Source organism: Rhinatrema bivittatum, chromosome 2 (genome assembly GCF_901001135.1).
Source record: "Rhinatrema bivittatum chromosome 2, aRhiBiv1.1, whole genome shotgun sequence".
NCBI classification, from domain to species: Eukaryota; Metazoa; Chordata; class Amphibia; order Gymnophiona; family Rhinatrematidae; genus Rhinatrema; species Rhinatrema bivittatum.
Window position 1 is genome coordinate 90,133,793 of NC_042616.1, and position 12,358 is coordinate 90,146,150.

The 12,358-nt window shown below is 43.5% G+C and overlaps 1 protein-coding gene and 1 pseudogene across 8 annotated transcripts in view; one reads left to right on the plus strand and one right to left on the minus strand.

Moving 5' to 3' along the window:
• Positions 1-3,756, plus strand: part of LOC115085986 — a 54,662-nt pseudogene extending 50,906 nt beyond the window's left edge.
• PRKAG2 (protein kinase AMP-activated non-catalytic subunit gamma 2) overlaps positions 1-12,358 on the minus strand; it is a 751,594-nt gene that overhangs the window by 374,938 nt on the left and 364,298 nt on the right. The window lies entirely within an intron of this gene.

Here is a 12,358-nt window from a genome sequence, read left to right on the forward strand (position 1 = left end):
GTTAATGTGAAAATTCAATAAAAAAAAAATAAAAAAAAAATAAAAAAATAATCCATGCACTGAGATGCTGGCAGGGTTTATAAAGGATTTGAACACACCATCTGCTTCTCCTACATGAGGGAGCAAACCTTCAGCTCTATATGTCACCAGGATATTGGTTCAATCCTTTTGGTAAGGAATCCTTGAGGTTCCTTACATATTTTTTTCACAGAAAGGTGGGGGATAAATAGAACGCTCTCCCAGAGCAGATGGTGGAAGCTAGAGCAGTAACAGACTTCATGAGGGCATAGGATAAGCACAAGAGAACTTTAGTTGCAAAAAAGAAATAGCAGAAGCATGATCTAGAGGTATATGTTTAAAGTAACCTGCATGAACGATTCCATGACAAATGTTGAGGTTGCAAGAATAAACAGCAAACTGGATAATATGAAATGTAAAGAAAACATGGACAACCAGATAGCTGGGTCTTTCTGGCAGGCTACCATGAAAGAAGAATTAACTAGTAGCTGGGTCTGTCTAGCACATTGCCAACATAGTAATAACTAGAAATTCTAGTTGAATGCGCAGGCAACCGCATAGCTGAGTCTATCTAGCACAGGGGTGCTCAAATTGGTCCTCAGGTTCTCTCCAGCCAGTCATGTTTTCAGGATATCTCTAATGAATATGAATATTTGCATACATTGGAGGCAGTGCATGCAAATACATTTCATTCATATTCATTAGAGATATCCTTGAAATCTGTCTGGCCGGGGGGCCCTTAGGACCGGTTTGAGCACTCCTTGTCTAGCAGACTCTGAAACAATTGCAAAATTAAATGCAAACGGTAGAAGAACTAATTACTAGTTTATTTCTGACAGGTTTCAAGTACAGTAATAACTAGGAGTCATAGAAGAAACATAGATACTCAGATAGCCAGATCTATCTGGCAGACTATGTACCCCTTGCGTCAACTAGTTTGGTGCAGCAGGCTGGTGGAGGTGGGATGCCATCTGAAAAGGCCACAGAAACCTAGAAGGCTGGATATTTAGGCAACAACTATGCTAGTTTTGGTAGCTATTTAGATTATTACACAGGGTTGTTGTAGTTAGACATGGAAAGTGGGGGGTCTTACATGATCCACTTCCCAAGTGGGTGAAGTACTAAGAAGGAAGATGGCAAGAGCTGTCCTGGATAAGAAGAGATATCTTACAAGCGTCTGCACACTCCGACTGGCAACTGGGATATACAGTATCCGTGGCAGTATGGACCAGTAATAACTGGGCAGACTGGAAAGACAGTTGGTCTATTTCTGCCATCATTCTGTTATGTTATGTTGCACGTTCCCCTCCCTCAGCATGGCCAGCTGAAGAACATTTGCAAAACTACGAGTGAAAACAGTAATGGACCTACTCACGATGCACCTTCTAAAGTGGCCCTACCATATCTTCTTTCAGTTTGACACAACCTTTGCTGAATCCTCTCGGCATACTGATCCACTGTCTCTTTACTGGCTCAGGCTTCCTATCTGCTGAGGCAGGCAGGGTGTGAGGAAGCATCACAGAAGTTGGAGGGAAGAGGGCATTGTCACTGCAATCCCTTAGTGGTATTTGAGGCAGAGGCTTCCCTTGCAGACCTTGGCTAGCAAGAAAACTTGGCATTTCTATGAGGATTTTGTGCTGAAGAAACTGGGGGGATGGAGGGAAGGTAGAAACAGGATTACATGCCAAAAATAACTATTACCTAAGTGAGGTTCAATGTGATCTAGAGAAGCAACATCCAAAGTTGGCTCCCACCCTGAAGAGCCAGCTGACAGAATGCCAAGTGCAAAGTCAGCCTGACGTACAGTAAATGTCACCTGGATTTTCAAGAGACAAAAAAGGTGTGGCTGGGATTTAAGTGGTGAGTAACTTACAGAATAGTAAAATCCGTATCCAGCACAAAGTACGTTACCAATGCTCTATAACTAATGAATGGTATTATCATCATAGTTTCATATCTAATCTTAATCATCATGATCATAGCAATATGTCAATGTAGGTCAGCTCGTGCTTTTATTGTTCAAGAATCTGATAAGAGAACCATTTTGGAAGTGTCCGTCTCTTTTTTTTTTTTTTTTTTCATCCTTGCAGCTTTTTGTACCACACTATTTCATAGCTCAGGCTGGCAACAAAGCATTCGCCCCTTCACTGCTGTGATGACATGTTAGGCTTGCCACAGAATTTGATTTACTTAATACGGCGTATGGAGTAACCTTAGCAGCAAAGGGGTTAAATGAATACTCTCAACTTTTCTACACTCTTTACATTCTGTATTTCTTAGCATTGGCTGGGAGCTTGCCTTGTGTATTATCATTCTATATCCCGCAGTCTCTTCTCTTCTGCTAGTCATTTTATCAGTCTGTCCAAGACACACTGCTAGCCACAGCTGCTAGCTTATGACTAAGCAGCAGTAACAGCACGCTCACTCATCAGGTGGCTGTCCACCCAATAGCACAGTAGTGTTAAACAAAGGGAGTACAAACTCTACTACCAACAACTGCACTAAGCTCCGACATAATCAGTGACTAGACATGAAAAGACCTGCGGATCGTCATCTCTGCTGACCTCAAGGTAGCCAGTTAGTCTGACGAAGTACTGGGTGCATAAAGAGAGCTATCACTGGGAGAAAGACGGAAGTAATAAATTGCTTCTCTGCAGATCTCTGAGGAGACTCTACCTTGAGTACCGACCATTTCCGGTTCTGGAGGACACATCTACAAAGAGACATTGAGAAGGCAAAGGCAGTTCAAAGGATCTCTGTGCATAAGATGTGCTCTCTAAAACAATATTGTCTAACCTAGTTCTGGAGGCGCACCTAACCGGCCAGAATTAATCTACATGACAGAATTGCATGCATTGACATGGAATTATTGGCAACCTAACCTCCTCTCTCTGCTAGGTGTATGCATTGTGTTTGTTTCATTTCTTAGTTGGGATTCATTTCACTGGGGGGCTTTTCTTCACTTTGTTTCGGTTTTAGGATGCTCTCTTGGCAGTGTGCACTAGAACCATAGCTTGCATTGCCTGATTACTGAAAAGGTCCCCCTGGCTTTCTCCCACTCCTAGATTCTCTTCTCCCAGACCCCCTCCAGCTTGTCTGCAATGATAAGGAGGGGCAGGAGTGATCCCTAGTCACTCCTTCTCCACCACGGTATACCCAGAGTAATGGGCGCAGACCCTTTGGGATATCTGCCTTGATTGTAGGGTTTGACTTTGATGGGACTCCCAGGCTCTACCAGACGGATCCCTCTGGCACGTACCACGCGTGGAAGGCTAATGCCATTGGCAGAGGAGCCAAATCCGTGTGAGAATTCCTGGAGAAAAATTACACTGACGAAGCTATCGAAACGGATGATCTCTATATTAAACTCGTTATCAAGGGTCTTCTTGAAGTTGTACAGTCAGGGGGCAAGAACATAGAACTAGCGGTCATGAGAAGAGATCAGCCACTTAAGATCTTAAACGTGGAAGAAATTGAGAAGTATGTTGCAGAAATTGAGAAAGAAAAGGAAGAAAATGAAAAGAAGAAACAGAAGAAGACAGCATAGCTGCATTGTATTTTGGTGATTTTAGTTCCCTGGAAGAATCCTTCAGTTACTCTCAACCTATCTAAGTTCAACACAAGGACATCAAATGTTCACTTTGATTACCATTTAATTCAATTTTGTATAATTAGTTGACTCTCTTGACAATGTTATTTAATGTTGCATAATTGTTCATTGTTTTATGTAATGCCTTTTTAGCAAGTTTCTTCTTGTTCTATGTAAACCGGTTTGATTTGCATCTAATGTAGGAAGATCGGTATATAAAAACCAAAAATAAATAAATAAATAAATTTAAAAATGGTGCCAGCCGACCAGAGGCTGGTTCTATTCTGAAATACAGGCTATACTTCAAAATGGTTCCAACATTGGATCAGTCAATTTTAAATACTGTAGTGGCAGGGCAGGAGCAACTGGGGTTCACAATGTTAGGTTCCATCTTAGGAGATACCACCCAAGAAATAAATCTAGGCATCACAGTGGATAATACATTGAAATTATCGGCTCAGTGTGCTGTGGCAGTCAAAAAAGCAAACAGAATGTTAGGAACTATTAGGAAGAGAATGGAAAATAAAACAGTGGGTATCCTAATGCCTCTTTATCGCTCCATGGTGAGGCCGCACTTGAGTACTGTGTGCAATGCTGGTTGCCACATCTCAAAAAAGATATAGTTGCACTGGAGAACGTGCAGAAAAGGGCGACCAAAATGATAAGAGGCATGGAACAATTCCCCTATGAGGAAAGGCTAAAGAGGTTAGGGCTGTTCAGCTTGGAGAAGAGATGGCTGAGGGGGGGATATGATAGAGGTCTACAAAATCATGAAAGGACTTGAACAGGTTAATGTAAATTGGTTATTTACTCTCTCAGATAATAGAAAGACTAGGGGGAATTCCATGAAGTTAGTAAGTAGCTCATTTAAAACAAATTGGAGAAAATTATTTTTCATTCAACACATAGTTAAGCTCTGGAATTCGTTGCCAGAGGATGTGGTTATGGCAGTTAGTATAACTGGGTTTAAAAAAAGTTTGGATAAGTTCCTAGAGAAGAAGTCTATAAACTGCTAATAATCAATAAGGAATAGTAGCTTGGGATCTATTTAATGTTTGGGTACTTGCCAGGTACTTGTGACTTGGATTGGCCACTGTTGGAGACAGGATGCTGGGCTTGATGGACCCTTGGTCTGACCCAGTATGGCATATCTTATGTTCTTATGGGATAAGCACAGGGGATCTCTGAGGGAGTAGTAGGGATTGTAAAGCTGAGTAATTGGTGTGGATGGGCATACTGGATAGGCCATATGGTCTTTTATTAGTGTTGTTTCTATGTTTCAATGAAGGGCAGAAGCAATCCAATCATTGCTGGAAAGCTGGGGTGGGGTCTTGGAGTTTTGTGGGGGTGGTGGAAAAAAGCACAGGGGGCTTTTGTACAGTCAAGTGGCATAGGATTTTATTTTATTTTTTAATGGTGGCTGGGGAAGGCCATAGTGAAACAAAAAAAAGCACAAAACCATTTGTTTTTATTTAATTTCATTTATAAAAACTACACAAACTAAAATGGGAAATATCACTTCAAACAAGTGCACATCTCTACCCTCTGCTATGCTGATTTTATCAGCTACCACCACCGGACTCTCTTGTAGCTGCCCTAAGCATGGAAGCAGATTCTCTTTGCCTGCTCTACAAAAGAAGTAAGTGTTCTCTATTCGGATTTCCTGTTTAACTTCCCTCAGGTACTCAGACTTTCTGGTGGGTAAGGCACGTGCTCCTCCTAATGGGAGGCTGTACTGAGTTACCACTCTGGAAATACAGCTAACTCTGCATTGTCAAATGTAATGTTTTATATGCCAGTGTCGAGGCTAAGCTGTAAATCTGTGTTGGGACATAGGAAATGTCAACCCATCTAATTTGAAACCTTTTTTAATACAGTAGTGTGGTGCCATGTTAGTCCACTAAGATTCAGACAAATAAAATATAGGTGACATCTTTTTTTTTTACTGGGCTGATGTAGTACATTTTTGACCAGCTTTTAAAAGCTAGGCCTTCATCAAGCCAGTGCAAAATAAGCTCAAGGCGATGTTACCTGAACACACAAGCAAAGTGGAGGTTGAATGGCAACAGCAGTGTTCATTTTCAAAGCTGTAAAGATTTATAACGTACAAGGATGATGTGCCTAGAAAGAAAACCAAACAGCAGAATTTATAGCTTTAGGAAATGAAAGTCTCATAGCTGGTGAAGAAATCAGTGTCTCTATTAAGCCTCTTTGTGTTGGTTTCTAAGTGTTTGATCATTTTAATTTCAAATCTCATACATCCCCCTGTACTTCTGACGTTCAAGTTTACTATCCTGTATCGGCCCGAAGGTTATTAATGCAATAGTCTGGCCTGTAAAAATGTTCTCTCACAGGAACATCAGTCACCTTCTAAGTGATGTATTTTGTCCCTTTAACTGCTACCCCATTTCCTAAATGTAACATTTCTTTTCATCTTTTCTAAACTGGATAATATATACTCCATGCATAGAAGAGCGGGAATATTGTCCTTTCATGAGGAATGGCTGTCCTGAGGGGGTGACTGCAGGGTCGGCATGGTATCTTGAAGACTCTTCTGCCACCTTCTTCCTTTTAATTTTCTGTTTTGAAGCCCCACTGGCTCTCCAGTTTCTGCTTCCGAGTAGGTGGTTTGCAAGATGGAGGAGCAACAAAGATTTCATTCCGTGATTCACACTCTAGATCTTCTGTGATTTTTCTATCTCTGAACTTTTCCGCAGTATTTCTGTGGAGTGCACAGAACATTTGAAGCGAGGGCTCCTGAAACCGTGGCATCGTCTTCACCTGTTCCATTCATGCTGCAATCGCTTTCTCTGCCTGCTGATTTTATTGTGGCGTCCTAGTATTATTTAGAAAGCACTATCCATGCACAGCAAGCTGCTGTGCAAGAGAAGATCGCAATAGTGATGTAAAGCACAAGGTGCATGAATGCAAGCTACAAAGGGAGCTTGTTTCACTTTCATGCTTTGTATTGAAGCTCATGCAGTCTTCTCCCTATCGGCAGGCTCTGCGTTTTCCTTGATATTCTTCTCCCTGCGATGGAAGGGATCTATTTATAGTGTCGAGACTGGTGTACAGGAGAGTTGCTATAGCTACAGAACAGTTATCAGATGCAAACTAAGTCCCACTCCAATTCCTCAGGCTAATAAATGAATCCAAATTCCAGAGCCCAAGAGGAACAGCTTCTAGGATCCTACACAGCATACAATGCAACAACAACAACAACAACAACAACACAGGGCACAGGGAGGAGCTAAAAGAGATTTTGTGCCACACCGTGGGAAGCATGCACGGTGAGAGGAAATAAGCCTTTTACATCCCATCTTCACATAGTGTGTGGGCTCATTTTTTCAATAATCTTTGAGGTCCATATGCAGCTGCTGGCCTGCTAGCAAAGTTATCTTGATAAATTTATCTGGCTAATTTTTCAAAAATATTCAGAGGACGAGAGAGGTCCTGATGGTGATTTCTAGAAAATTATTCTATTTGGCAAATGAAACTCTTTTCTATTGTTTTGGATCACAACTTTTGCTGTGAAGGACATTTTTTTTTCTGGTGATCCCTTGGGCCCCACAGGTGAATCCTCTTCCATAGAGTTTGAATTATGTGCTATTTTCCAGAGGCTACAACGAGTTGGCTAGTGCTCAACAGCTTTTGAAGGTGACCCCTGGTGAAGTGGGGGGGGGGGGAGGATTTCCACAAAAATTCAGTCAAGAGACTCCTTCCTGCAAGGGACAACGACCATGAAAGAATGAGGCCTTTCTCTAGTTCCTGAGCAACCTCTTTCCTCTTTTACTACAAAGGAAAGGTGGAATACCTTTCCAAAAAGGAAAGACAAAAAAGGTGAGAAGAACCAATTCACTAGTCCCCTGAAGTGAGATAGCATTTATTCTCTGGATGAACAGCAATGTGTTGTCTACAAATCTAATGAAGGCGAGAAGGGGATAAAAAGCTTCTTCCCTTGAGTTCTCACTTCTCTCCTTTACTCCTCAGTTCTGTTTTTCCACTTCTAGAAATCACTAAGGATCTCTCTCTATAAAAAAAAGTTAGAATGGCTCATTTCAGCAGCTTCCCATAGGAATGCTGTGGAAAGATGGAACATTCCTGCGGCCTACGTTGCCTAGCATCCTCCTCCTATGAAGACACATTACTTTGTAAGGATACTTTTGGGGCCCTTACATATCATGATTTAATTGCTGTGGCCATACCAAATACTTCCTCCCTACATTGGGCTACCAGATATATGTCTGCAGCTGCTGTACCAAAAGACTCATCCTGTGGTGGAAGGTTATGTTACTGAGTGTCCAGATAACAATACTAGGTAAAGGTGAGACCCAAGAGAAAGGCATAAGACATGTGTAGAGACAGCTGAAAAGAAAAAATCTAAAAATGAGCTGGTGGTATGACAAGGCATTCATTTGAGTCTGCTGAGCACTGAGGCTGGCAAGATCTGGAGGCACCACACACAGATCCCAGAAGGTAGGTGATGACAGCCACTGCTATTGTGATAGCTCTTACCAACCAAAGGACTGAGGCTAAGCAATAGTCTTACAGACATTTTTCTAGCTCTAGTCTCCCGGGCATGCTGCCTGGGGACAGAGGCAAACATACAAATATTGAAGAGAAAAATCGGGAAATTAAAATAAATGAACCCCCCCCCCCCCTACAAAACAGCTGCTGTTCCAATGCATGTCTTCTTTTCTATTTCATAAATTGGAATTACTAACAGCAGGAAATTGAATCAAGGGCAAACACAAGGTAGATAATGCAGTTTGATTTTCATACCACTCAGGAAATAAAGATCCAGGATCACCCCTGTGAGCAAACAGAGCAGGGATAAGATTCCCAGGCTAGGAAAAACTAAGCACAGGCCATGTTTCTCTACAGGCCAGGTGGTTAAAATGTCACAAGCACACATAAGAAACCCCATGGCTTTACCCAGCATTGCAGGCAGATAGCCATTTATTTGCATAAAACATTCAGGATATCTGCCCCCACTCCCACAGAGAACTCAAACATCCAGGAATATGATGCTTTCTGGTGGATTACAGCCTTGGGTGAAGAGACATCCTCTGTCCACATTGAAACCCTTACCTAATGCCTTTTCTTCATTGGAAACTGAAGCTGCTCCTTCAACAGACAATAAGTGGATGTCTGAAAAGGAAAAAGCCACTGGATGCAAACAACCTTTAACATTATCAAACCTCATAAAAGAAAGCTCCTTCTGATAAGAGACTCATTCATTAGAGGAACTAATTTGGGATTTGTTTTCAAAGGCGACATAAAGATTAAATGCCTTCCAGGATCTTCAGCTGGTAGAAATCCAAACTAGGTAATCAGTGCAATTATACAAGAAACTAAAAACTCTAATATAAATTTATCATTCATCTGGGACCTTGCTAGAAACTGTATCCAAGCAGTACAGAAAGATTTCCAGTGTCTGGGGAAGGTGATTAAACTCATGGTAAAGAATATTGCCTTTTCTGAAATATTACTCATTCACGGAAACAGAAAGGAAAAGATAAGCCAGATAGAAAATTTCAATATATGGCTCAAAAAGAAAGTGGATTTGGATACATTGGAGGCTGGGATCATGAATGGAGTAGTAAAAGACTATACAATAACAATGGCCTAGTTTTGACAGTGGCAGGAAAAAAGATTCTAAGTGAGAAATTCCAGTCATCAGGCATTTAACTACAAGATGGAGGTGGCAGAAGGTGGCCAATGAAATTGGAATACCATCCCTAAGCAATACAGGAAGCGAGAGTAGATAATAAAATCAATCAGCTCTACATTCCATGTTGGATTCGTGGACCGAGCCGGCTGGGACAGATGATGACGCACCATGGGAAGACCCACAGTGGATGTCGAAGCCGGAAGGCGGCACAGGGCAGGAGACCGGAGGGATCTTCACCACTGGAAGCCCGAGGTCCCCCAAGCTCCACGAGGAGCTCGTGAGGATCTGGGCTGCTTGGACATACGTGCGGTCTCCTATGGGTTGGTGTCTGAAGAGGAGTTCCAGCGTATTGAAGAGAGGAGAAGCTGAAGCCTGGAGGCCAACCGGAACTTCACCACTGGAAGCCCGCGGTCCCCCTGGGAGGAGCCCGTAAGGACCCGAGCCACTTGGACTAAGGCAACAAAAGCAAGCTCTGGAACAGAGAGAATCTCGTTGCAAGGCAAGGAGTAGACCTAGATGCAGGGTTTAAATACCCTGAGAGCGTCTGACGTCACCCCAGGTTGTGCTGTTCCTTCCAGTACTGGCCCCTTTAAATGTGGAGCCCCTGCACGCATGCGCGCGTCTAGGGGGCAGGGCCAGCCATGGAGCATCGGCAGTGTCTCCCTCGAGGAGGGAGCATCACCGGCAGAAGGCCTTACAGGCCGCAAGGATGCCGCAGCAGCCTGGACCGTCCCCGAGGTAGGTAAAGGGACCGGGGCACAGCCCGGGACCGCAACATTCCATGCTTAAGCAAAGGAGCAGAAAAGGTGACTATGAAGATAAGCAAACCAAGGGAGGAAAGCTGAAAAGTTATGACTACAAATGCCTTTAGCTTGGGCAACAAAATCCCAGATCTGCAGGCCATAATGGTGGAGGCGGACTTGGACATTGTTGCCATTATGGAGACATGGTTCTCGAAGTCTCATGACTGGGATACAGCAATGCCAGGCTATAACTTAAGGAAGGACAGAAAGGAGGAGTAGCACTTTGTGTCAAAAACAATATCAATGCAAACGAAATGCAAGGGATGTGGGGGTGGGGAGGAAGCAATATGAGATATTCTAAAACAAGACGATGGTTCTTCCATTCACACTGGCTTGGTCTACAGGCTTCCAACCCAAACTGAAGATCTGGATCAAGCTCCAGTTAAAGACATCCAAAAGGTGGGAAAGAAGGGAGAATTGTTGATCATTGGAGATTTTAATCTGCTGGATGTGGATAGGAGTATACCTTCTGCAGAATCTGCAAGAAGTAGATAGATAGTGGATACCCTTCAAGGGACTCAGCTCAAACAAATGGTAATGTTACCCATAAGAGAGGGTGTGATACTCAACCTAGTGCTCAGTAATGGAGATAATGTCACTAATGGCCAGACAGGTGCTCACCTGAGTACCAGTAATCATCAGACCATATGGTTTGATATTGCAAATAAGATAAAGAGAAGACACAATAAGATACAAGTTTTGAATTTCAAAAATACGGACTTTGACAAAATGGGATATATCTGGAGGAAAAACTAGAAGACTGGGAGAAAATGGGCGAGGTGGAACAACAGTGGGCCATATTAAAAGGAGCTATTACAAAGGAAACAAATCTATATGTTAGAAAAGTAAACACTTGTACAAGGAAAATGAAACCGATTTGGTTCTCAAAGGAGGTGGCTGAAAAAATAAAGGCAAAAAGAACATCGTTCAGGAAGTATAAAGGATCCCAAAAAGAGGAACATGGGGAAGAATACTTGACGAAATTGAGGGAGACAAAGAAAGAAATCAGGAAAGCAAAAGGTCAAGCAGAAGAAAGGATTACCAAAGAAGAAGAGAGAGGTGACAAAACATTTTTCAGATATATCAGAAAAAGAAGGAAGGCCCGAAGTGGTATAATGAAATTGAAAGATGACAAGGAACAAGGTGTAAAGACAAGATGAAGAAATGGCAGAAATATTAAACAAATACGTCTGCTCTGTGTTCACTAAGAGGCGGATTTTAAAAGGCCCGCGTGCCGGCGCGCGTAAAGCCCCGGGACACGCGTAAGTCCCGGGGCTTTCGAAAAGGGGAGGGAGGGGGCGTGTCCGGGGCATTCCCGAAACGACGCGGCGTTTCGGGGGCGTGCTGCGGCGTGGCGCCGGCCCAGGGGCGTGGTCGAGGCCTCCGGACCAGCCCCCGGGACCGGAGGACGGAGCAGGGCTGCCAGCCAACGCGCGCAAAGGTAGGGGGGGGTTTAGATGGGGCCGGGGGGGTGGGTTAGGTAGGAGAAGGGAGGGGAAGGGCGAAGAAAAGTTCCCTCCGAGGCCGCTCCGAAATCGGAGCGGCCTCGGAGGGAACAGGCAGGCCGCGCTGGGCTCGGCGCGCGCAGGTTGCACAAATGTGCACCCCCTTGCGCGCGCTGACCCCGGATTTTATAAGATACGCGCGTATCTTATAAAATCCAGCGTACTTTTCTTCGTGCCTGCTGCGCAAACAAAAGTACGCACTCGCGCAAGTATTTAAAATCTGCTCCTAAAGAAGACCCCGGATAAGGATCATTGCTGGTTGACTAGACCGTAGATGGGAATGGGGTAGAATGCATGGGAAAAGGTAGATAAACTGGAAGTGGACAAGGCCATGGGGCCATATGAGGTACATTCCAGTACACTATGGGAGCTCGGAGATGTCTTGGCAGGTCTGCTGAAAGACCTGTTCAGTAGATCCCTGGAAATGGGAGTGGTGCTGCGAGATTGGAGAAAAGCAGTTGTGGTCCCACAAAACAAGAGTGGTATCAGAGAGGAGGCTAGAAACTACAGGCCGATTAGTCTCAACTTGGTGCTGGGAAAATTAATGGAGATGCTGCTGAAAGAAAGAATAGTGAACTATCTACAATCCAGTAAGATGTTGGATCTAAGAAGAAAATAACCTAACAAGATCGCCACAATCAAAGTCCTCAAATAGGGAATAACAATGTCACCACTTCAAGATATTCTAAATAGAGAACTAAGAACAAGGAAAAGCTGGCTTATTAAGGGCCTATATCAGGGGTCAGGAACCTTTTTGGCTGAGAGAGCC